Here is a 27,408-nt window from a genome sequence, read left to right as displayed (position 1 = left end):
TTTCTAACAGTATTGTGACTTGAATGAAGCTGCATCAGAATTGTCTAGAAGGCTTGAAAAAACAGATTTCTGGATCCCGATCCTCAGAGTTTCTAATTCAGTACACCTGAGGTAGGATCTGAAATTTTGTATTTCTTCCATGTTCCCAGGTGACGCTGCTGGTCTGGGCAGCATACTTTGGAAATTACTGATCCAGCCACATCCTCGATTGTTCTGTGGACCAGCAGCATCAACATCACCTGGAAGCTAGTGAGAAATGCAGGTGCTCTGACCCACACCAGACCTACTGAATCAGAATCTGCATGAAAAGGAGCCTCAGGTGATTCCTGTGACATTAAAATTTGAGAAGTACCGTTCTAGTCTAATAGTCCTCTACCCTGGCTGCACCTTAGAATCACCTGGAGAGCTTTAAAATTTTAATTTTAAAATTTCATGGAGGTCCATGCTCCACCCCTAAAATTCTGATTTAATCAAGCTGGTGGTAGGGTCAAGGAATCTGTAGTTTTAAAAGCTCTCTAGATGATCGTCATATGCAGAAAGGTGGAGAATGATTGCTTGCCCTGGCCACACAGAACCACCACCACTTGCCAGACATAATGCAGCCGCCCTCCCTGTTGTTACTGTGCACCTGCTGTACCCTTAGCCTGCAACAAAACTTCTCCTCATTCTTCAAAACCCATGCTACCAAACCTCCTCTGGGAAGAGGTCCCTGAAGTTTTCCCCAGCAGAGTTAACTGCTTCCCTCTTTAGAGTCTACTCTTTGTGCATCCTGTTGTAGGTAGATCATATCAAATTGTAATCATGTATTTTCATGTCTCTTTCTCTCACTAGGGTAAACTAAGCTGTGAATATCTTTGAGGCAGGGAATCTGGTTTATTTACTTTTTTAAACTGTAGAGCCTAGCTTCTGTACAGTTGGTTCTCTGTATCTGCTTCTCTATATCTCTGTTGGTGGTTAAATGCACAAAAGAGTTGAGTCAGACTTTGAAAACCAAGTAAGCATCCTTCAGATATTCTCAGTCCCCCAATCGTCCCCACCTGAAAGTTACCCCCAACCCTGCCAACTCTTTACTGTCCACCCAAAGAAAACAAAAGAAAGCAAACAAACAAAACAGCAAACACCACAGAACAGAACATAACATGCAAGTCTCAGAAGGAATATTTGGGAACAGATGGTAAGATCCATAAGGGCAGAAGTTTTTGTTGGTTTTGTTCCTTGCTATATGGAAAGGACTAGATTGAATGAATGGATGTTGAACAAGTGGTGATTATAAGGCAGCTTTCTTTTCTCCTTCTCCTTTCCCATTTATCATTCACACCAGTGACCCTAGGCTCTGTTTTGAATGCTGTGCCTTTTCCAAAGACAGGATCACCGGAGCTCCCTTTAAGGATGTTCTGGCTTTGGAAATTTGCTTACCCCAACCAGTATTTGCCAGCAAAGTGTGAATCAACCTCCAATAAAATCCTAAGTGCTTCTTAATGACATGGTAATCTTTCAGACTGAATATAATATAGTCATAAGACCCTAACTTCTTCATTATTCACCCTCACCCCAACACACACACACACACACACACACACACACACACACACACACACACACCAGGGAAGAGCTTGAGTTACACTGAGCTATTATACATTGAACATCACTTGGCAAACCAGGACTCCACACTATGTTCTGCCCTTAAGAACTCAGAAGTACTTCCTGCCCAGTGGACTGAATCGGCACTGAATTTGACCATCTCTTGATGACTACTTGTCTTGCTGAATCACTGACAGAGAATGACAGAATTCTAGAGCTGGAAGGGATCTTAAAGATCATTTGGTTTAACCTCAAGTGTTTGATGGATGAGGAGGCTGAGATCTAGAGACATGTCACTTGCCCAAAGTAACACAGCTCTTTAGCTGCTGAATAAGAGCATCAGCTGGTGCCCTAAGTTCTGGTCACCTGCATTTTCTATTTACCTTATTACCAACTCTAGAATCTGCCTTCACACTGGGTCTTAAATTACTTCATGTAGGAATGGCAAGTCATTCTCTGTTCCTTATGACAAAAAAAAAAAAAAGGACTTTAAAAGAGTTATGATCCTTAAAAATCGATCCTTTTAGGTTAAAAGTGAGGTTAGAATGTGTTGAAATGCATTGGCCTCAGCTTGAAAGAACAGATGGTGATTTTTTTTTTTTGTTATTCAACTGAAAGCATTAGCCTCCATTAAAGTTTTTCTCAAAGCCAAATTCTTTTTTCCAGATTTAGAACTTCACAAAGAGACAAAACCAAAACAATATCTCAACCAAGTTTATTTATTCACTATCCCACAGATACACTTCTTATTTGTAGAATATCCTCTCCTCTCTGTTCCACATTTTTGGTCCTGACATGTTTTTCCAAATCTAGTTAAATTCCTCTCCTCTCTAAATGTCGTCTTGACCACACACCTTGCCTGAAATAGTTTCTTCTTTTTCCTAACTTCTTTAATATTTGTTAGGGAATTTAATAATTATGTATTCATTTTATTGTGTCTTAGGAAAATGTATTACTAGCATATCAGACTCATGATTTCACAGTTTTTTTAAAGGCGATTTAATTGAAAGCTGTATCATTTCATTATTGCTGTAAAACAAACTAATCCAACACAGTGGTTGAAAAGAAGGACACTTTACTGAGCTCATGATTCTATGGGTCGGTAGTTTGGGCTGGATTCAGTTGGAGTGAAGTCAGCTGGGTTCCTTCCTGTGTCTGTGGTCAATCAGCTGCAGGTTTGCTAAATGGTTGGGCCTCTTGGGGTTGCTGACTGTCAGCTGGAGTCCCTTCCTTCTCCTCCATGTGGCACATCATTCCCCATTAGTGTTGTCAGGCTTTTCCTATGGCAGAGCCAGGGGTCCAGCTGATGCAGCAGAATCATGAAAATCCTCTTGAGACCACGGGGAACTGGCACGCCATCACTTCTGCTGCCTTCTATTGGTTGGAGCAACTCCCAAGGCCATTCCCTCCCTGTAAGTGGGAGAAGCTACAAAGTCACATTGCAAGGGGCATGGATGCCAAGAGGGGAGAAGAGCTATGGACATGTTGCAGTTGATCTACTTCAAAAGTTGATTTAAAGAAAAGTACAGGTCATAGGGGACTCTGGTAAAGACTGTGAAGTTGTTACCCAAATGGCTGAATACAGATCATTACAATCCTCCCGACATTTAATCACTTACTGCCTTGTAACTATTTTGGTGTGACCACCCAGTAGCACTAACCTGGAGTGCAGTTGGAGTACGGCATTTCCTATGTCTTGATATTTTCTAGTTGGATTTCCAGAATTCTAGCCCCATCTAAGGCCTCCCTTCAGATCTTGGGATTGGAGGGTGTCTGGGGTGGGGGAGGGAGTGTGTTGGGGTAGAGGAAGATCCCTAAGGCATCTCACAAAATGTTGTTTTTCTCCCAACCTTTAGGCAGCAGACATAGTAGAGGTGGAAGGTGGATCACTTCCAGTGTCTCTGGACACCAGTATTGCTATCTTGCTGTTACACTGCTAGTTTGGGGCAGGTGTTTGACATAGTGATCAAGTTATTCTGACTTAGCCATTGTGATATATCCAGGAACATTTTGCTTGGGCATAATTAAAACAATTAAAATTTCAATATAACAAAAAATTGGTAAGAATGGACATTTTCACCCTATTCCTGAGCCCTGCCCCAGAGTTGAGATGAGGGGATGGGGTGAACCAAAAGCCATGTTAAGTGGTTGACAATGAGCCAGGAGGGTAACCAGGCTTCGGGCTGAAATGCTAAAATTAAGTTAGAAGGCATTGAAAATGTGGTCCCTATTAATTCAGATTTCCATAAGCAACTCCTTACATAACTAGAAAAATGCAAATTGATCCACTCTTGCTGAGGGAGAGTGCATAATCAAGTTGAAACTAAAAAAGAAGGAAGGAAGAAAGAAAAGGAAAGAAGGAAGGAAGGAAGGGAGGGAGGAAGGGACAAGGGAGGGGAAAAGGAAAGAAGGTGAAAGAAAAAAGAAGAGAAAAGAAAAAGCTCCTTACAGAGAAGACACTGACCTGCCAAGTACTTTCACAGTGAGTGACTGCAAATTACCTGGTACACTGAGAGACCACAGCAATCCTAGGAACATCCAGCCCACAGTTCCCTCATGACCGTCACCGTAGTCGACCAAAATGCTAAGACTGTTTAATGCATGATTTATTTATTTCCGAGGGTTGCCATAAAAAAGTACCACAATCTGGGTGGTTTAGAACAACAGGAATTTATTGTCTCACAGTTCTGGACACTATAAGTCTGAAATTAAGGTGTCAGCAGGGCCCTACTCCCTCTAAAACCTGTAGGGTAAGGATTCTCTTTCACCTCTCCCAGCTTCTGGTATCCTCAGATGTACCTTGGTGTCTGGCTGCAGAACTCCAATCCTCTGTCATTCTCCATGTCTGTTCACAATCTTCCCTCAATGCAAATCTTTCTCTGTGTCCAAATTTGCCTTTTTAATAAGGACACCAGTCATATTGGATTAGGGCCCAGTCTAATGACCTATTTTAACTCAATTGCTTCTGAAAAGACCCTCTTTCCAAATAAGGTCATATTCTGAGGCCTTGGAGGTTAGGACTTCAGCATATCTTTTGGGGGAACACAATTCAAACCATGACACATGGCATGGTGCTATTTATTTGGAATAGGTCATTTATTTTATTACCTAAAAATTATAAACTTGCCTTGAAAATATATAAATTTAAAATATGACTCTCAAGAAGTTGTCTGGTTTTGAAAAGTCACAAAGGAAATCTACAGAGAAAAAAAGAATTACCAGAAAATTAGGAAATATTTTACGATTAGAAAACTGCAAAAACAAACAAGTTTTTAAATATATTTTGAACTGTATCTTTATTTACATAAGTTATCATTCATTGCTCTTATTAGTGAATATCAAGTGGCAAATGGCTGTCTAATCATAAGAAATGGAAAGACAGTGAGATGAGGGCAATTCCAAAGACATTAAGTTGTTTTTTATGGTTAGTATATCTAGTAAGCGCCTTGTCTTTGTAACCTCACATATCTGGAGCTCCACCTAGACTTATCACCCTGTGGTGTTATTGAGTGAAAAAATACATCCCAGGGTTAGGACAATATAATCGGAAGCACTTCATCTTTTTACAGTATCTTTTGACAAAATGCTAAGGTGGGAGAATATCCTTAATAAATAGTAAAATTCCAAGAGAGAACATTCTTCTATCTCCTTGTCTCCTTTATGTAGACACAGGCGCACACACACCACACACACACACCCTGTCAGTGGCTTCTGAAGTGAATGATTCCTCTTTATTTTCTCCCTCAGACTCTTTTTAATACCAACCATGTGATTGGTCTTCCTCTCTCTCCTTCTCTTTCTTCTTGAACCCTTTATTATAGAGAATAACCAACTCTCTCTGGTTCCTTTATGTTTTTTTTCCTCCACCGTGCCTGTTTCTCAGGTGCTGCAGAGCAAAGGAGAGCCTGGCCGCCAATCCAGCAAGTCAAATCCACCCTCCTTAGAAGAGGAAGTGGGAGAGGCTGTGAATACTCAGACATTAATATTTTGTCAGCTGCTACACCTCAATATTTTTTGATGGTGTTACATTTTAATATAAATTGAGTGGTATATTAATATAAAGCAAGTGGTTTTATTAATAGAAGCCACTTTCTCCCTGCAGCCATTAAATAAACTTTGAACTAATGTTTTAGAATATCTCTTTGAGCACCCAATTATTAGCCCCCCGAGTGCACCCACATATGAAGATCCTGGGAAGAAGTGCATTTGTGATCACAGGCAAGAGGGTGTTGGTGAAGGAGAACAAAGTTGAAAAGCTTGGGATTCAATGTGAAAAGATGATGACTGAGAGAAAATGTTTTTAAAAAATCAATAAAATCACTAAAGGCATGGAGAGTACATGGATGTTAACATAATTCTCCAATTCCAGAATATTAGAGCTAAGCTGAAGCTTAGAACCAAAAGGGAGGTATAATTCCAAACTGCAATTTTATTTTATTTTTTTATAGTTATTTATTTATTTGGCTGCATTGGGTCTTCATTGCTGCGCGGGCTTTCTCTAGTTGCGGCGAGCGGGGGCTACTCTTCGTTGTGGTGTGCAGGGTTCTCATTGCGGTGGCTTCTCTTGTTGCAGAGCACAGGCCCCAGGGTGTGCGGGCTTCAGTAGTTGTGGCCCGTGGGCTCAGTAGTTGTGGCACATGGGCTTAGTTGCTCCGTGGCATGTGGGATCTTCCCGGACCAGGGATCGAAACTGTGTCCCCTGTATTGGCAGGTGGATTGTTAACCACTGCGCCACCAGGGAAGTCTCCTAAACCGCAATTTTAAAGTTAGTTTGTGTCTTTTAAAGTTTTAGCCCCATGAAAAAAGGGTTTGAAATGAAGTCATGAGTTTCCATGATTCCATGTTAGTAGTACTTGATATGCCCTCCCAAAGCTTTCCAATAAAATGCCTAAGAAAAGGCACAAAAAAGGCACCACCAGAAAATAAAGAAAAGACCATATGCTGTGGTCTAGTGGGAATTTCTGCTAGAGAGAATTTCCGTGAACAGAAACACTGATGCATGTGCCCCCAGGGATAAAGTTACAAAATGGCTTTGATTGCCCCATAAATGTGAGATGTCTTTACTAGGGAAACAGGTGGCTACCCCTCTCTGCAAGGGGGCTGTTTTCTGTGATAGGCAGAGTTGTGTAAACTGTCCCACACCTGCCCCATCATTTCTCCTTTTATATCCTTTGGAAACTAAAACTCCAAGTGCGCAACACAGCCAGAAGAGAGGATGTGATTGGATTCACATTGCAGGTATTCATTGTCTCCATCCGAAGGTCCTAACTGGGTAGGGTGGAGTGTAGGTACACACACATTTGTATACATATTGTCTGAACGTTCCCCTACTTTATTTCTATGGACCTAATCTGACAAAGAAATGTGTGGGAAATACAATAATTATGTCATGATTATTGCTATCAAACTGATTCTCCAAGTATTTATAATTACCCTACAATGTGAGTTCCTGGGCTACAATCTTCAGACCCTCTTTGAGTAATGTTGATGTTAGGATATGGCACATGTTGGGGGGAGGAACCCTAACATAATGCCAAAGTGTCGGAATTACTAACGCATATTTTATAATTCTAGGAGTTACGAGGTCACATTTGTTGCCTTTAATCCCTTGGGAGCAATTTGAAGAAGAAAAATGGAATCTAACCAAGGGCAGTGTAGAAACATTGAAGTAAATGGAGGGTTTGCAATTGCAATGGGAAAGGATTCTTTTAAAATCCAAACCCAAATTTTAGGCCACTACATTAACATATATAGTGTTTAAAGTTGATTATTTTTGTATAGTAAAGGGGAAGAAGGAAAGGAAATTTTGCCCTAAAACTTATTGTCTGATTTTTTTAAAGTAACATTTATTTTTTCTTTCAATTTAAAAATTAACATCTGCTTACTGTAGAGGACTTTTAATATGATAACACTGTATTACTATAAAATATTTAAAAATACGGTATACTATAATACAACTAATACTATATAGTACTTACAATACCCAGACATTATTCTAAATGCTTTATATACATTAGCCGTTTTGATTTTCACAACTCCTCAGATAGGTATTATTAGTCCCATTTATAGATGAGGGAATGAGTCATAGAGAAATTAGTTAACATGTACATATTTATGGTCTTTTGTCATTTATAATTTCCCTTTATTATCTTCTGTTTTTGAAGATCACTAATAGCTCTCCTTTAATTTTTTCATAAACAGTGTTAACCTATATTTTTTCTAATTACCAAAGTAAGAAATGAAATGGTATTTTCAGATTTTCTTCTATATATGAATGAAGAATTAACACTTACTTCCTTTTCTCATCTCCATTTCTAGTCTTTGTTCATGTAATCTGGAATTTAACGAAATTTTTATATTATATATTCTTTTTTCCTCCAGGATTACAATTTAACTAGCATATTCCATTTTGTAGTGAAGTTTACAATTCTTTAGATTTATGTCAAAATGTTTTCAATGCTGTTGCTAATTCTTTTACATCTTTTATGTTTCCCTATAATCTTGACTCACCTCTTAATCTTAAAGGTTATTGTTTGCTTGCTTGTTTTTAGGATGATAGGTAAGTAAAATCTTTTAGTCCCTCACAGACATGAATTGTCTTTTGATTGCCTTCACATCTATTTGAGTGAATTTTTAAAATCTGTGTTGGAGCATTTCTCTCCTAAAAACTCTGAAGATGTTATTCCATTGTGTTCTGGCCCTTAGTGTTGCAAAAGAGACGGGGGACGCCAGCCTGGTTTTGGTTCCATTATGTACAACATGTTTGTTTTACTAAATACCTGTAAGATTTTTTCTATATCCATATAATTCTAAACATTTTTCAGAATATGTCTATGCATGCATCTTTTTTTAAAAAAGGAGGCAAGAAGCATACTGGTTAAGGACTCAAGCTTGGAAATCAAATAGCGTAGATTGAATCTCAGCTCTGCTCTTGAATTGAGGCCTTTGTCAATTGACTCTCTCTAGCCTCAGTTTCCTCAACATAAAGTGGGATAATGAGAGCACTTTACTGCTTAGGTTTGTTGTTAGGATTCAATGAAATCGTGGATGTGAAATGCATAGCACAATACCTGACCCATAGTAAGTGATATTATTATTGTTATTAGGCTTGTCTGGAACATGGTTTACCCTTTCAATCTTTGTACTAACACAAAAGTCAAAGCAGACTCACATGAATCATAGATCTTATTCCTCATCAAATTTTCCTAATAATTCCAAGGATAGAGGCAGTCACCAGGTTGAAACAAAGCATTATTTCGTGGAGGAGACTGAAATCATCAGAAGCTTGCAGAAGTTGGCCAAAATGTCTCCTTTTTTACACTTTGTGTTTTGGTTTTGGTTTTGAATTAACCAATGCATTTTGAACAATGTGTGTGGAAATCTTACTCACAAAAGGGGCCATTAACCTCTTCCATTCCCCACTTCTTCATGTTTACACTGTTCATGGGAGTTATAGTTGCTGACAATGTAGAAAAAGTAGAATAAACAGGTGATAGAGGATAATATTCTGGAGATATATATATATATATATATATATATATAATTCCTACAATAGATGGGTGTATTCTCAGTATTCTAGTTGGTAAAGACCTTGGCTTTCCTAACAGGGAAAGAAAAGTGGTAAGAATCTAAACAAAACCTCTTACTTTCTGCAAAAGTGTAGGACGTGTGTTCTGAGGCAGGAAATAAAAGATGTGACATCTTCTGCCTTGCTGTCTTTTTTTTTTTTTTTTAAACATCTTTATTGGAGTATAATTGCTTTACAAGGTTTTGTTAGTTTCTGCTGTATACACTTTTTCTGGGGAAAGCCAGCTGCTGAGTTGTGAGTATATTCATGCAGCCTTGTGAAAAAAAACCCACACTGAGAGGAACTTAGGCCTCCCACCAACAACCAGCACCAATCTGATAGCCAAGTGAGTGAACTACTTTTGAAGAAAATTCTCTAGCTCTAGTCCAGTTGAGTCTAGGCTTCTTCAGATGACTGTAGCCCCAGGCTGACATATTGACCACTTATGAGAGACCCCAAGTCAGAATCTCACAGCCAATCCACTCTCAAATTCTTTTTCTTTTTTTTTAAATGGATAGACATATATATTTTATTGTTTGTCACATCTCTTCATGACCTGGTGTTTATACTACAAAGACTTTCTCTTCCTTATGATTAATTTTTGTATGTTATTCTTTTTTTTCACTCTCAAATTCTTGACCCACAGAATCTTTGAGAAACAATAAATGTTTATTTTATTTATTTTTTTATTGGGATAAAATTAATATTATATACAATTTACATTTTCACCATTTTAAAGTGTATAATTCAGTGGTTTTTAATAGTATATTCATGAAGTGCACCCATCACCACTACCTAATTCCAGAATACTTTCATCACCCCCCAAATAAATCCTGTACCTCCTAATTCTTCCCCCTGTCATCCCCTGAAAATCACTAATTTACTTTCTGTCTTTATGGATTTGTCTATTCTGGACATTTCATATAAATGGAATCATACAATATGTGTGGTGATTTATTATGCAGGAATAGATAACAATTACTGTTCTTTTAGTGCATAGAACAATTGACATAGAACAGATTCTTTTCAACCTAATTTCATTGGCTTTGTAGTTAGAGATAGTCTCTTCAAGATTCTGAATAAATTGACATTCAGTCTTGTTATATTTTTCTTCCAGTTTCTTGTTTGTCGTTTCATAATAATTTTTGTGGAATTTTGGGAAAGGCCATGAGTGAGGCTGTGTATTAGTTATCCCTTGCTGCATGTCAAATTACCACAACGGTGGCAGCTTAAAACCATATACATTTATTATCTCACTGCTTCTGTGAGTCAGAGCTTGACTTAGTTGTGTCTTCTGCTCAGGCTACAATCAAGGCATCATCTGGGCTGCATTCTCATCTGGGGGCTTGCTTAGGAAGAATCTGCCCAAGCTCACTCAGATTTGGGGCAGAATTAATTTCCTTGTAGTTGTAGGACTGAGGGCTCCAGTTTCTTGTTGGCTATTCCAAGTGGTCACCCTCAGTTTCCCCATGGGTTTCCCCACCATGGCCACTTACTTCACGAAGCCAGCAGATAGACTCTCTAGAAAAAGTGTGCTAGCAAGATGGGGTCTTATAAAATGTAATCTAGTCATGGAACTGACATCCCATCATGTTTGCTGTATTGGTTAGAAGCAGGTAACAGGTCCTGCCCACACTCAATGGGAGAGAATTATCCAAGGTGTGAACACCAAGAGGCGGGGATCATGGGGCAGGGGGTGTGGGCAGACATCTCCAGAGTCTGCCGTAGACAGCAAACCAAATACCATTTTAAACAAGATGTGGGGAAAAATCTTGCAGATAATCAAACTCTTTTCCATTTTACTTTAATTTGTTTCTAAAAGGCTAGAATTCATTTGATATTACTTTTACAGTCTATATTTACTCTCACATTTTATCATTTTTTAACATCTTTATTGGAGTATAACTGTTTTACAATGGTGTGTTAGTTTCTGCTTTACAACAAAGTGAATCAGTTATACATGTACATATGTTCCCATATCTCTTCCCTCTTGCGTCTCCCTCCCTCCCACCCTCCCTATCCCACCCCTCTAGGTGGTCATAAAGCACAGAGCTGATCTCCCTGTGCTATGCGGCTGCTTCCTTCTAGCTATGTATTTTACATTTGGTAGTGTATATATGTCCATGCCACTCGCTCACTTCGTCACAGCTTACCCTTCCCCCTCCCCATATCCTCAGGTCCATGCTCTAGGAGGTCTGTGTTTTATTCCCGTCCTACCCCTAATCTCTTCATGACATTTTTTTTCTTAGATTCCATATATATGTGTTAGCATACGGTATTTGTTTTTCTCCTTCTGACTTACTTCACTCTGTATGACAGACTCCAGGTCTATCCACCTCATTACAAATAACTCAGTTTCATTTCTTTTTATGGCTGAGCAATATTCCATTGTATATATGTGCCACATCTTCTTTATCCATTCATCTGTTGATGGACACTTAGGTTGCTTCCATGTCCTGCCTATTGTAAATAGAGCTGCAATGAACAGATGAATGGATAAAGAAGATGTGGCACATATATACAATGGAATATTACTCAGCCATAAAAAGAAATGAAACTGAGTTATTTGTAATGAGGTAGATAGACCTGGAGTCTGTCATACAGAGTGAAGTAAGTCAGAAGACCAGCAGTACAAGAGTGTTCCCTTTTCTCCACACCCTCTCCAGCATTTATTGTTTCTAGAGTTTTTGATGATGGCCATTCTGACCGGTGTGAGATGATATCTCATTGTAGTTTTGATTTGCGTTTCTCTAATGATTAATGATGTTGAGCATTCTTTCATGAACAGTTTATCATTTTTGATACAGGATTATCTAGTTTTCTTTCCACGAAAAAAGAGATGTTATTTTCTGAACATTGCTCCAGCTCAAAAATGGAAAAACTAATTGCAATCTAGAGCTAGCTTTAATGGTGCTGAGGTCTCCAAATTTACTCTCTTGAAAACCTTACGAGGCAATGTACCATAATGCTTATGAACATGGGTTCTGGAATTAGGAAAACCTGGGTTCAAAATCAGGCTCTGTCATTTACTAGCTGTGTCACCTAAGACAAGTGACTCAATTTCTTCATCTTAACATAATAATAATAATAACATCTACCCCATGGGCTTATGAGTATTCAAGGACAGAATGCATGTAAAGTGTTTAACACACCACCTTATATATTATAAGCACTCTACTGATGCAAACTTATAATAACAATAATGACAATAATAATAATTATTGACCTAAAGAAGAGAGGGTTTTTTTAAATAAAAATTTATTTATTTTTGGCTGCATTGTGTCTTAGTTGCTGCACGTGGGCTTTCTCTAGTTGTGGCGAGCGGGGGTTACTCTTCTTTGCAGTGTGCAGGCTTCTCATTGCGGTGGCTTCTCTTGTTGTGGAGCACGGGCTCTAGGCGCGTGGGCTCAGTAGTTGTGGCTCACAGGCTCCAGAGTGCCGGCTCAGTAGTTGTGGCGCATGGGCTTAGTTGCTCCGCGGCATGTGAGATCTTCCCAGAGCAGGGCTCGAACCCGTGTCCCCTGCATTGGCAGGCAGATTCTTAACCATTGAGCCACCAGGGAAGCCCAAGAAGAGAGTTTTAAGAAGGAGGAAACAATAGACAGTATGGCCTAAAAGTCAAGTATGATAAGGACTGAAGGATGTCCAATAGATTCAGCAGCTGGAAGGTAATGAAATCATTGACAATAAATGAATTTGCTAACTTAAATGTGGTACAGGGCTTCCCTGGTGGCGCAGTGGTTGAGAATCCGCCTGCCAATGCAGGGGACACGGGTTCGAGCCCTGGTCTGGGAAGATCCCACATGCCACGGAGCAACTGGGCCCATGAGCCACAACTACTGAGCCTGCGCGTCTGGAGCCTGTGCTTCGCAGCAAGAGAAGCAGCGATAGTGAGAAGCCCATGCACCGTAATGAAGAGTGGCCCCCGCTTGCCGCAACTAGAGAAAGCCCTCGCACAGAAAAGAAGACCCAACGCAGCCAAAAATAAATAAATTAATTAAAAAAATAAAATAAAATAAAATGTAGTACAGTCCTATGAAGAAGATAATTTGTTTTATTATCATTTAGATGTATTAAAAGAAGGTCATTATCATTCAGTTCCTGAATTGTATTGCATGAATATTTGTTGATTTAGCAAATAAATAGATGCTTGCGTTCTATACAGGCCACCTATGCAATAGTGTCAAACAGGAGCATGGGCTATTTGGACGTTAGAGGATGGGAGGGTCTGTGTTCCGATCACTTGCCATACTGCTGTCCTAAAATACACCTTTGCCTGCAAAGATCCTGCAGGCTAATCTCAGCAGCTGGGAAACCGCCCGGGCTGTCTTGGGCTTTAAGGTACGCTGCTGCACGCAGTCACCAGCAGGCATCTGTCTCTAGATCTAAGGGAGCTTGCAGTGATGTGACCTCAGCCCCAATATGGAGCCTAATGGAAAGTGATAAGTCATAGATACAGATCCAAATATTTTTGTCAGAATAAATGTGGGACTTGTTTAAAAGTTGTATACACACACAGAAAAGAGTTACCTAGATCACACAAGGGTCAATGCTGATCTTATTCAGGACCAACTACTGACACAGACTAGCAGGGAAATTACAGAGAAGGAGTCCTTATGCTTTGAGGTGCTTGGGACATCTGCCCTATCATGGGGTCCTCCTATATAGCCACCAAGCTCTGTAGTCAGCCAGACCCAGATTCAATTCCTACTGCTGCTTATTAGCTGTGCAGCTTTGGGCAGGTTTTCTTTTTTGTAACAGGAGGCTAAACATAGTACCTACCTCACACATGGTGAATGTGAGAATTAAATGAGATAATGTATGTTATATGGTTTGTAAAGGGCTTTTCACTTAGTAAACCCAGAAGTATTATAATTATTCATGATTATTTTGTTATTTTATTATAATAAAAATTGGGGGCTCAGAGAAAGTTGCCCAAGGTCAGACAGCTAACAACTAACTGGTAGGGCCAGGCTGAGCACCCAGGTCTATCTGCCTATGATTATACCACACTGCTGCAAAAGGGAGGTGAACGTGGTAACACCAACAGCAAAGGAAGAACAGGCTGACTAATTCTACTGTGGGACAGTCGATTCTGGGCAGAATCTTGTCCATCGGGAACAGGAGGAAGTGTCAATCTACAACAATCCTTCCCACAGGCTACAGACTCTAAACCTGGGCCTCAGGGGCACTCCTGAAACCAGTCAAACCTAAGTGGACCTACTTGTGAACTGGGGTTAAAATTTAACAAAATAAACACTGAGCAGGGCAACAAGTATAGCTCCTTTATTTTGTATAACTTCTCTTTTGTCTTCCTCTGTGCTGCTGTCATACCCCCACCGTCGACACGGTGTACTCTGTCAGGCAGTCTCCTTCCAAATCCCAAAATTCAGAGTGGGGCACAAATGCCTCTGGTTTTCCTTCTCCCAGACTTTCTGGAGTTTTCTTTTGCACAGCCTTTAAGGTGCCAATTTGAAGCAAAGGTGGGCAGGGGAAGCCAGGGCCCTAGCATCTGACCTCTCGCCTATCTTTTCTTCTTTTGGTTTAAGAAATTTATTTTCTATTCCTGTCTTATAGGAACTTTCCTTGGGTTACCTCTGAGTCCACTCTACCTACAGCTTAGAGAAAAACTGTGTATTTTCAGACATATAAGCATTGTTTCTTATTTAAAAAGGAGATTTTAGAATTTATAAATTCTTTTTCTCTCTGCAACATTTGGCTTTCAAGTCTTTATCGCTATTAAATTTTTAAAAACACTTTTGTTGGTGTGGTACTGACCTCCTCCTTCCCTAGGACAATATGACCCTTGACCTATCTTTAAGGCAGATGGATGCATGGGAAAGAAAGAAAATAACACCTGGATTACTCAGAAGTTACTGAGGAAATGATTGAAGATACTTAAAATACATTATCCCCATGACATTGGTGAAGATCCATGGTTATGCCATTAGGATGGATCTTCCCTTCATTCACTTGTGAATATTTACAGAGAGCCAACAGAGGCCAGGCACTGAGGATGGCAATAAACAACTTTCCTACTTTTCACAGCCCAGACAATAGCACTGAGATCATCCTCAGATATAGCTGTCTGATTTTCATAGAGCTTTGGAGAAGCCTTGCAGAAAATGAGTTGGTGTTTTTCTGGACTGTCTGTAATGAGTATAAAGATACTTGCTTTTTGAGGGACCATTGCATCAAGCCCTCTGTTCAGGGGTGCTATATCCCAACCCTGTCTACATTTTGTATTGGTTATTTATTTTTGCCATAATGGTGATGGCTTGCAGGGTCGGTAGAACAGACACTTCCTTCTAAGGTGCCCTCTTATAAAGCACTTGCTCTCTGTTTGCTATTGAAAGAGCATCTTGGGATACAATTATGCAATCTCAAATGAATAGTTAATGGGATGGACTAGAAATACAGGAGGTTTTTACGATGATGATTCATGTCCTGCCAGTTTAGGAGTTGTTTTAACCACAAAAACACTTGAACTTATCACAGGATTAAAAATCAAGAAACCTGGATTTGAACTCCAACCCTGCATCTAGTTTTTGACATGGGGTAAGTTACTTTACCTCTCAGAGGTTTCGTTTCTTTATCTGGAAAATAAACACTTGAACTAAATGGTCTCTAAGGGCGCTTCCAGCTCTACCAGACTGTACTTCTTCAGCATAGGTGTTTTTCTACTTCAGGAACTTTGTGTGGAGCCAGGATGTGGTCTTGCTGCAATCTTCTCTGGTTGTATAATTTTGGGGGACTGGATAGATTGTTGTCATTTGTCAATTTTCTAGTTTCATTTTCTGGACACTGGTAAGACATACTCCCACCAGTCTTGTATGGGAAAACATTGAACATTGAAATCTTACCATGTACCAGGCACTATGCTAAGCACTTTATAGGTATTCTTATAACAATCCTATGAAGTAGATATCTTTTATTCTGTAGTTTATAGAAGAAGAAACTGAGACCTAGAGAATAATTTGTCAAGATCATAAACTATGGACTTCCCTGGAGGTCCAGTGGTTAAGAATCTGCCTTCCAATGCAGGGGACGCGGGTTTGATCCCTGGTCGGGGAACTAGGATCCCACATACCGCAGGACAACTAAGCCTGCGTGCTCTAGAGCCTGCGTGCTGCAACTACTGAGCCCGTGCACTGCAACTACTGAGCCCGTGTGCTCTGGAGCCTATGCGCCACAACTAGAGAGAAACCCGTGTGCTACCATGAAGAGCCCACGTGCTGCAGCTAAAACCCAACGTAGCCAAATAAATGAATAAATAAATATTTTTAAAAAGAATAATAATTTAAAAAAAAACGATTCCATGCTCTCAATCCAGGGGGCACATGTTCAATTCCTGGTGGGGGAACTATTGATAAGATCCTGCATGCTGTACGGCACAGCCAAAAAAAAAAAAAATCACAAACTAATTACAACCAGGGCCAAAATTCTAATGGTGAGTCTGTCTGGCTCAAAGCCAGGCTCTTGACCTCAAAGTTATCTATTTTGTGCACCAGTTCCTTGGGTGACACCTGATCAGTCAAGGATCCAGGATCCTGAGCAATGAAGCTTATCCAAGTGCTCTGACCAGTGTGATAGCAATGCTAAGCACTGCATGGAAATGAGCAATACTGTTTTCAGAATAAGCTTATCATGTAAAGGTGTGACTTTGAGGAAGGTGGGTCCTATGAGCATACACCATTTTCTGACAAGACCTCTAAATCAGAGGTCCCCAAACCCCAGGCCACAGACTGGTACCAGGCCACGGCCTGTTAGGAACCGGGCTGCACAGCAGGAGGTGAGTGGCAGGCGAGCCAACGCTGGCATTACCGCCTGAACACCTCCACCCCATCCATGGAAAAATTGTCTTCCATGAAGCCGGTCCCTGGTGCCAACAAGGTTGGGAACCGCTGATCTAAATGTGTGTTGCTGAGCAGAGATGGCCAATCAACCGTGTGCTTTTTTTTTTTTTCTACTGTGATTTCTTATTCCTCATGAAGATACATTTATTTGAAAACCTCTCCTCTATGTTTGGCTAGTAAAACAGTTACAAAATGGAAATGCCTCTCTTGGCCCCTTTGGCCCTCCTGGAGCCATACATTTCTTGTTGCCAGAAGCAAACAAGTCTTTCAAAGCAAGCAAGACTCTGAGGCTGTTTTTTTGTTTTGTTTTTTGTTGTTGTTTTTGTTTTTTAGTCTTTTGCTCCTTTAGGCTTTTAGTCACACAACTAGAGCTTAGAATTGAATTTCACCCACAGCACACTGTAGAACAGTCTGCAAGAACTCCACCGGGAGCCCCCTGGCAAAGGACGTGTCTGGGGCTTGGTTCTTCTTAGTTCACACTGATGTTGCTACACAAGCCAGTTCCTGCTATGGGCTGAGAAGGGAGGGCATCCATCACTTTTCAGCAGCTCTTGTTTCTAAGTGGCTGTTTTGGGAGGGAGCCCTTTGGAGTTGGAAGAAATACTATTTTCTATTGCCATTTGTTTGGCTGTGGCAATAAAGAAAATTTCCACTGACATGAAGAAGACATTCTAAATATTTTAATAGATGGGAATGGCTGCACTAGAATGATCAAAACAGCAAAGCAGCGATAGCAAGTATAATCACCAACATTTAGGGAGAATTTTGCAGGAGCTTTGCACATTATCTAAGTAAATTCTTTCACCAAGCTTGGGTGATAGATATTATTATCTCCATCATGCAGATGATGTGTAGAGAGTTTAAGAGACTTCTCCAAAGTTGCAGTTCCTGTCACTAGGAGAGCTGAACTAGAACCGGGGTCTCTCAGAATCCAAACCCAATGATTTAGGCTACTGTGCAGACTACCTGTTTCCAAGTTTGAACTTTTTACATTGATTACACGTTGAAATATTTTGGATGCAATGGGTTAAAGTATATTATTAAAATTGATTTTACCTGTCTGTTAATTTTTTAGGATGGCTACTAGAGACTTTAAAACGACATAAGCCACTCCCATTATGTTTCTGTTGGACAGTGCTAGACAAGGGATTAAATAACAATGGAGATGCAACTGGAGAAGTTGATTGGATCCCAAGCTTGAAAGGCCTTGAAGAACATTTACGAATCACCCTGAGTGTGCCAAATTTTGCCCACAACTTATAGAAATATACAGTGTCTTCACTCAAGGTTCACGGCTTTTATATTGCCTGCTAAGTATAACTTTTAACATGTCAACATCCACAGTTATTTGAGCCAGTCACCTTTTCCAGTTCTTTGCTTGTTGTGTTTTATGAAGTAGTTAAATAGTTGGAAAAAGCTACCAAGAATGAAGGTAAGGAAAGAAGAGGGCACAGTAGTGCAAGGGGATTAGGAGACAGTTGTGTCATTTCCATCTAAAAGTGATGAAAACAAAGGCACCAAGCCATTAAAATCCAGGGTGTGCTCTCTGGCAGGCCTTTGGCAAGAGGCATAACTACTTACTTAAGTGGGTCACAGCCTGACTGTTAATTTCCATTCATGGAACTTGTTTCATTTTCCGGTGTCTCAGTTAGCTCCAAGGTGATGCTTTATAAATAGTTGTGAGGGAATCGTGGAGGTAGTCAGAGTTTCCAGAGTGGTCATCATTAACTTCTTTTTGTCAGTGTTTCTCCACCTTCCAATGAGGCTTCAGCAGAATCCGAGCTATTCTCCTGGAATCCAACCAGCAAGCTGTTATCAGAATTCTCCAGCCACTCCTGGATACCATTGCCAACATGCTGGAAAGAATTGTGCAGGGCAAATGCCAGCCTTGCTGAATCAAGCAACTTCTTCAACCCAAAGTTGACTGGTAATTATCGTGGTGGCATTCATGGGACTGCAGGAGGTTCCATGAGCCCAGACCCGGCTCCACCATATTTGCTTAGTCCAGGGTATTGAAATGTTTCAACTCCAGGCAGAGAAGAGCAGGCAGAGGCAGGCTATGCAGGCAGCAGGTGTGGTACTAGCCCTCTGAATTCTGGGGTTCTTCTGGTGTGACTGGATTGTGGATAAAAAAATAAGAGCTGATGGTTGATAAAGGCTGTGCTACCCACAAGCTCATGCTTTTGATTCAGATCTAGTCTGGATGAGGATGAGTGGTCCAGTTTGGATAGTCCCCAAAGTAACTCTAATATGGAAGTTTAGTTGAAGCAGGGCTTTGTAGTCAAATGAATTGAAGTTTAGCCATGATTCTTCTAGTTAACAGCTGCATGATCTTGGCCAAATCACTTCACACCTCTGAGCTTCAATTTCCTCATCTGTAAAATGGGCATCTACAAACTCCCTTCTGGGGTTGTTGGCAGGCTTAACTGAGATGTGCATGTAATAACACCTGGCCTCCAGCACAAGGAATGAAATGAATCATTCCGACTTTTCCCCTTTAGTGTGTTTTATTATTAAAGCCTTAATATAAATAAATACCGTCCTTGTGAAACCCAATTCCAACATTTGGTGATGATCATGCTTACTCTAGATTTTTTTTTTTTTGACTACTTGACTTTGGAAATTGTTCACTTTTAATGATGGTGGTGGTGATAATGATGATGATGATGAGTACTTATCTTTTATTCAGTACCTACCTTGTGTTAAGTGCTTTTCCCATTTTATCTCATAAAATCATCATAATAACCCTGTGAGGCAGGTATTATTATCCTCATTTGCAGATGAGGAATGAGGTTAAGAAAGATTAAATGGCTTGCTCAAGGTTATAAAATTAGGTAGCAGAAGACCTGGGACTTAAACCCAGGTGTGAGTCCAACACTATCATTCTTAACCACTGTGTTATATTGTATCCATGCTACTAGTTCACCTTATTTTTCCTCAAACCAAGAGATTTTCTGTGTCCACAAAAGGTATAAAGGGTGCGTGAAAAAGGAACTCTTCCCAGTTTTAAATATCTTTTATAGTTTAAACTTACTTGATATCTTATTAAAACAAAAATTTTAATGGAAAGACAATCAAGAAGTCATTTTGATGAAAGAAAATTGAATTTCTTATTCTCCATAGACATTTAGAGAATAAATGTAATTCTGTGGAGAAAAGAAAATAAATTATGTTTAAATCAGAGTTTGAAAGAACTAATTATAGAGATAGACACAATTTAGAAATAATTGTAGTACTTAAGGTTTATGAAAATGCTCGAGAATTTGTAGACATGAAAACTTGTTTGTGTTCTTTTAAGATTCCAAATGTTACTTTTGTATAAGAGCTCAAAAGTCATGTAATACTCACCTGCTCTCATATCACAAGAGATGAGAATATTAGATAAATATGAGAAAATTGAGAATATGAAAAAAATTCAGAAATTAAAGTAGACAAAACTATTTCTGAGGCCAAAGAAATAGTACTTCAAATAATATAAAGGGACAAACCATAGAGCATTTTTCATGGTGTGGATGGGGAGGCACTCCTATCTGTTGAGTTGACACCATTCAAGGCTGTTATTTACTGCTGCCAAGAATCTTTTATTAGAATTCTTTTTCTTGGGTTTTGCTCAAAAGAACAAATGCCATTCTAATGCCAATATTGTCAAATGCCATTTATTGCTTGGATTTACTTTTCTAAAATTTGCCCTCTCTTTCTTAAATAAAGGTGTGTCTCTCTCTAGGATACTAAAAACCCTAATTTTTTTTTTTTATTGAAGTATAGTTGATTTGCTGTGTTGTGTTAGTGTCTGGTGTATAGCAAGTGATTCAGTATATATATATATATATATATATATATATATTCTTTTTCATATTCTTTTCCATTATGGTTGAAAAAATTAATAAATTATAGGATATTAATAATAAATTACAGGATATTAAATATAGTTCCCTGTGCTATACAGTAGGACCTTGTTGTTTATTTTATATATAGTAGTCTATATCTGCTAATCCAAAACTCCTAGTTTATCCCTCCCCTACTCCCTTTCCCATTTGGTAACCATAAGTTTGTTTTCTATATCTGTGAGTTGGTTTCTGTTTCATAAATAAGTTCATTTGTGTCATATTTTAGATTCCACACATAAGTGATATCATATGGTATTTGTCTTTCTCTGACTTACTTTGCTTAGTATGATAATCTCTAGGTCCATCCATGTTGCTGCAAATGACATTATTTCATTCTTTTTTGTGCTAAAATCCCTAATTTAACTGATGATGAGATTATTCCAAATAAGTAAAGCATGTTTGAGCAACTGGCTTATCAATGCAATTCACATTAACTGCCTTGGAGGAAAATTAGTAAATCTCATGTTGGTATAATAAATAGCACCTTTTCTGTTAAGCTTGATAAAGGTTATTCTTTTAAAAAAAAAAGAAGAACCATTTTCACTTTATTAATCTCATTATTCTACTGAAATAGCCCAATGACCTGAACATTGCTCACTTCATGGCTTTACTTGTACCTCTAAGAACTGATGACCATGCTTCCTTCTTGAAACACTTTCTTCGTTTGGCTTGAGACATCACTTTCTCTTGGTTCTCCTTCTATTCCACTGGCTGGTCAATTTCCCTTTATCTTCTGACTGCTAAGTGTTAAAAATTTCAGGGTGTAGCCCTAAAACCTTTTCATTTCTTACTCTTTATTTATTCCCTCTGTAATACCATCCCCAGTCTCTTAGCTTTGAAAGCATCTATACACCAATGATTCCCAAATTTACATTTCTAGCCCTCTTTCCTAAATTGAGGTCTAGAGTAGATGGTCAACCATCTACTCAAATCTTGACTTAAATATCTAGTAGGAATCTCAAACTTAACCTGTCCAAAATCAAACTCCTGATTCTCCACCGACATCCTGCATCTCAGGAAATGCTAGCGCTGTCTTTCTAGCTGCCAAAACCTTATTTTTTGTCTTCCTCTGACACTCCACCTCCATCAGTAAATCCTATTGGCTTTACCTTGAAAATACTATTTATCAAAAATCTGAGCACTTTTCACCACTTCCATTGCTATTTTCCTGGTCTAGGCTTCCACTGTATTTCACTCCCTCACCTGAATTATTTCAAAAACTCCCCAACTGGAGTCCCCCCCACTACAATCTGTTCTCCACATAGAAGCAACAATGATCTATTTAAATTGCAGGTAAAATCAAGTTACTCTTTTGCTCAAATCTTTTAATGGCTCCTCATCTCATTCAGAGTAAAATCCAAAGGCAATATGACCTGCAAGGCCCTACATGACCTTGCCCTCAGCTACCTCATACTTTTACTTTTATCTCTTACCTCATACTTTTATCTCTTGTTGCCTGCCTCCTTGTACATATTCTGTTCCAGACACACCCCAGATTTCCTAGAACAAATACCTCTCTCACTTTTCAAGGTTATTTGCTCATATGTTATCATTTTGGAAATATCTTTCTTGAGTACTCTTTCCCCCCTCCCTGGTCTTCCTGTATCTTTTATTCCTCCTTATTTTTCCCTATAGCACTTTTTACCACCTGACACAATATATATTTACTTGTTTATTTGTTTATTTTCCCCATTAGAATATTGGCCTATATTCCAGATTCCAGGACTGGCATACTAGATGATTCCAACCCAAGCCTCCCAGTTGAAGGCAATTTAAAAAGCGGAAACATGCGCACACACACACACACACACACACACACACACACACACACACACACACACACACACACATTCTTACAAGCATCAGAGACCTACCGAGATATTAAGAGATTAGAACAAGGAAACAATTAGCATTAAAGAGGTGAGTCAAAGCCTTTTTGGACAGAATGATTTACTGATGATGAGAAGAAAATTGAAAAGCAGAGCTTCACTGAGACCTTGGGAAATGACCCACTCTGTAACCCAAAGGCCAAGGGCTGAAATTTGGCTCTGAGGCTCTTTGGCAACTCACTGGAAGCAATTGAGACACAAAGCTAAGCTTTTGAGGACTCAGATGCGTGAAGATTTGGAGACTGGCATTCATCTCCTTCAAAAACAGAGAGGCCGTAGTATAATATCCCTTTTTCTGACTTGAAACACTCAAAGGGTACATCCTGGAGGCATGCATGGGATCTGGATTTTAGCCCAACCTGCACAAAAACTCAAATCTTGGTCCTAGACTGCTAATCTACTCAGGTGTTTTGCAGGGGGAAAATACACTGTGGAGGAAAATAACATCATTCTAGGTCTTAAATTATCACCAAATGTAATTTGTCCAGCAAAGTATCAAAGGTTATAAAACAAATGAAGATTCAAGACAAATGGCAACTAATGTAGCTCCAAACCACCTATCCACTCAGCATATGAAAAGGTGCTCAACATCATTAGTCATCAGAGAGATGCAAATTAAAACCACAACAACATACCACTACCCATTAAATAAAAAATAAAGTAGCTGCTGATAACACTGAGTGCTGGTGAGGATACTGAGCAATTGGAACTCACATGCATCACTGGTCCTAGTGTGAAACAGTACAGACACTTTGGAAAACAGCTTGGCAGTTATTAAAAAGTTCAATGTACACTTACCACATGACCCAGAAATCCCACTTCCAGATACTTACCCAAGAAAAAGTAAGATATATATCCACACAAAAACCTGTTCACAAATGTTTACAGTGGCTTTATTCATACTTGTCAAAAAATGGAAATGTTTATCAATTGGTAAATGGATAAACAAACTGCTATAAACATACAGTGGAATAGTACTCTAATGTTTGCCGAGTATATTATTTAATAAGTATTATTAAATTATTAAATAAGTATAATATTTAACAGATATTAACATTATATCTTATTTTAAAAGGAGAATTCCTTTTTAAAAAGCAACATTGACCCTTTCAGCACTGGTCTGACATTTCAGTCACCTCTGTGGACAGCTGACAGAACATATGGAAGTTTTTGAGAGCCGGAGAATGATGAACCTTTAATTCAGGGAGGGCAGAAGGCTTATCACTTCACATTTCTCCCTTCCATTTGGCTCTCTTACTTCCTCATCTGATTCAGTGCTCCTTTGGTCCTTCCTGCTGTCGCCTGTGTTTGGGCTCATGGTCCCCTCTGATGTGGCCAGACAGCCAAGGATGTTTTCACATGAAGGGCATTTGCCGTGGGCTCAGCTGCCTCACTAATTTGGCTGATGTTTTACATCCCCTGGAGCAGGAGGGAGAAGTAGACTTGTAACTTGAGGACAGGACCTTGTCTTGCGCTTCTGTAGTGACCCACCATGGCCAAGCACAGAGCCTTAGACATGGTAGGTGTCCAATACACTTTTGCTTTGTGTACAGATTTGGTTTTTTTAAAGATACTAAATGTAGTTCCTAGCATCCTCAAGTGTAGTGAATGCAAGTTAAGATTACTCTGGCAGGAGTCATACTTAATTCATTGGAAGAGAAATAATAACCTTGATGTCCTCAATTTAAGAATATCAGCTATGTAATATATTTTCATTCACTCGTGTATTCAGCAAATTTTTTTTTAACATCTTTATTGGAGTATAACTGTTTTATTTACAAAAGTGTGTTAGTTTCTCCTTTACAACAAAGTGAATCAGTTATACATATACATATGTTCCCATATCTCTTCCCTCTTGCGTCTCCCTCCCTCCCACCCTTCAGCAAATATTTATTGAACATCTACTATGTCCCAGATTCTATGCCAAATTATTTAGGTTAAAGGGATACATATCCAAGAACAAAAATCAATTGTTAATTACAAGTTTCAAAGATATATATTGGTCTTTGCATATTTTGCTTCCTGGTGAATTTATTTTTCCTTTTCCTTTTTTTTTTTTCTGTAAGGAAAGAAGAGATGTTGTTATACACAGATACCCTGGAACAGTGATTGGTGGCTGTCTCTTCTGTCCCAGTATGCTTAGAGGAGTCAGTTCATTTCTGTGAGTAACAGTAGCTTTCCATCATGGGGTATCTAAATAGGGGCAGATTGTTGGGGATGGGAGTGAAGTATCAGAACTCAGGAGAGTTAGGGGAGCCTGTGTAGTTCCAAATTACTTATCCAGCACCCCCAACCCTTCCCGCTGCATCCTCCTCACCGCCGCCATGCTGTGATGATCAGCTTTTTTTAGTATCTGTTTTGTCCTGAGGGAAGAAGTTTCCCACATTTACTTTCTTTTTCTCAGTGGGAAAGATTCTATTGTTTGACTCTCATGTTTTTGCTACTTCATGTTTTCATTTAAACAGTAACTGAATTCAGGAGATTAAAGATACACAGTTAAATTGTCTGTTACTAACTGTAGTTTGTTTCCTTCCTCCCTCTCTCCCTGTCCCCAGAATGCAAGTACTTCTTTCTTCTTGTGTTTTGATGGTTTTGATTTGATTTTGGTTTGTTTAGTTTGGGGTATTGGCATTGATTTTTAATAAAATTATGGTTGGGATTCCACAGAAATGAAACATCTAACAATGTTTAAAGACTTGCATGTGGACGATAGAATCACGTTCATTTTTATTGATGCTACGTGGTGACTGAATCACTTTGGAGAATGATAAATTTTGTAGTTGATAAATTTTGTTTTCACTTGAAAAAAGAGTAGACAATGTAACATGACAGAAAACAAAAATTTGTACGTTTCCATTATAAATCTCCCCCAAATTTTCTAGTTTCCACTAGCATACATGCTTTAATATATCACAGCTATGATCTTGGTGGTTGTGGAGCGCACAGTAGGAAAAAAGAGGGATGGAGGGAACTTTCTAGATTGAGCCCAAGCGGTGTTCATTGCTGGGATTCAGGTACTTCTGGTATTTCCATCCAGAGGATTGTTAACACGGTGCACTAGGGGCCTCCTGAAGAAAAAAGTCCTAAGGAAAGAGCAAAGCCAGTGACAAGTTTGACCAGTAAAAAAGGCTGCAGCGGTCAGAGGTGAGGTGGGTCTTCTGAGGATCACTGAATGGGGAATCGCCAATTAGTGAAGCAGTAGGCTTTCGGTCATTGGAATCCAGCCTTCTAACGGCCATCCACTGCTACTCAAGCATTCCCAGGAGGAGTCGAACCTCCAGACCTCACTCAAGGTGATTATGTTACCCAACCAAACTTGAGTCCCTTTGCCCACTTGCCGTAAAGCCAATCTATTGACACTGGATTGTGATGAAGAAAAGTGTAGCATTTATTGCAGGGCGCCAAGCAGAGTTCAGGCAGCTAATGTTTAAAAGGCCTGAACTTCTTGCTTGGCACCCTGCAAGAAACAGTACCCTTTCCTTTACCACAGCCTGTTGTCAATAGATTGACTTTACTGCCTGTGGGTGAAGGGACCCAAGTTTGGCTAGGTTACAATTTTGGCACCCCAGGTGGGATGGCAGTCCCGAGTGGGCGCCTCACCCATGGCACATTGGCTCCTGGCCAGTGGCAGCTCTTGGATTCAGTCCAACAGCAACCTGAGCACCTTTGTCTCAGGGACAGCCCCGAGTGTTTGCCACCGACCAGGTGTTGCTGGCCCATGGCACTGCGATGAAGGAAACAAGAGGAAGGTGATATTCACAGGGGACGGTTTGTCCTGGGAAGGCCCCATAGGGCTCAGTTACAATTATTATTCATTAAACAAAATATATCTGCTCATGAGGGTAGGGAGAAGATTCTCCTTCTGGGAAGATAAGATGATCTCTGTATTGTAATGTATACAACAGGCAGAATAGCACTACATCTCTGAGAAGAAAGCATGCCAGAAACACTCCTTTCCAGCTACATGCTGAGCTTAGGCGCCCCTGACCTCTGAGTACACCACTGACACTGTGTGATTGGTTTGGGATCTGTGTGCTTGTTTGTTTTCATGGGAAATGGGTTCATAACTTCCATTAAATTCTCAAAGGTGTCTGAAACCCCACAAAAACTGACCACTGTTTTATATGTGGTCTCTGCTCAGTCTCATCAACACACATAGCTTCATTTGTTACCTACCTAATGATTCCTCTCAAGTATATATTCCCAAACCATTTACTCTTCAGAAATAAAATTTCTAGATAATATAACCATTCTACAAACACAAAACTAAGCTTAGTGCCTTAACTGTAAAGTAAAGGCAATATCTTAAAATGATTTATGATAAAAATTGTATGCATTTCATGCTGGAGAGGGTGTGGAGAAAAGGGAACCCTCTTGCACTGTTGGTGGGAATGTAAATTGATACAGCCACTATGGAGAACAGTATGGAGGTTCCTTAAAGAACTAAAAATAGAATTACCATATGACCCAGCAATCCCACTACTGGACATATACCCAGAGAAAGCCATAATTCAAAAAGACACATGCACCCCAGTGTTCACTGCATCACTATTTACAATAGCTCGGGCATGAAAGAAACCTAAATGCCTATTGACAGACGAATGGATAAAGAAGATGTGGTACATATA

The 27,408-nt window shown here is 39.5% G+C and overlaps 1 long non-coding RNA gene across 2 annotated transcripts in view; it reads left to right on the top strand.

Moving 5' to 3' along the window:
- Positions 1 to 27,408, top strand: part of LOC114486889 (uncharacterized) — a 68,843-nt gene continuing 41,435 nt past the window's right edge. For both annotated transcript variants that reach the window (XR_003681284.2, XR_003681283.2), the window contains exons 1-4: positions 1 to 319; positions 18,080 to 18,291; positions 18,747 to 18,931; positions 24,847 to 24,941. This is a non-coding gene — a long non-coding RNA (uncharacterized lncRNA). The remainder of the gene's footprint in view (positions 320 to 18,079; positions 18,292 to 18,746; positions 18,932 to 24,846; positions 24,942 to 27,408) is intronic.

Source organism: Physeter macrocephalus, chromosome 9 (assembly GCF_002837175.3).
Source record: "Physeter macrocephalus isolate SW-GA chromosome 9, ASM283717v5, whole genome shotgun sequence".
NCBI classification, from domain to species: Eukaryota; Metazoa; Chordata; class Mammalia; order Artiodactyla; family Physeteridae; genus Physeter; species Physeter macrocephalus.
This window is presented reverse-complemented; position numbering and strand designations above follow the sequence as displayed.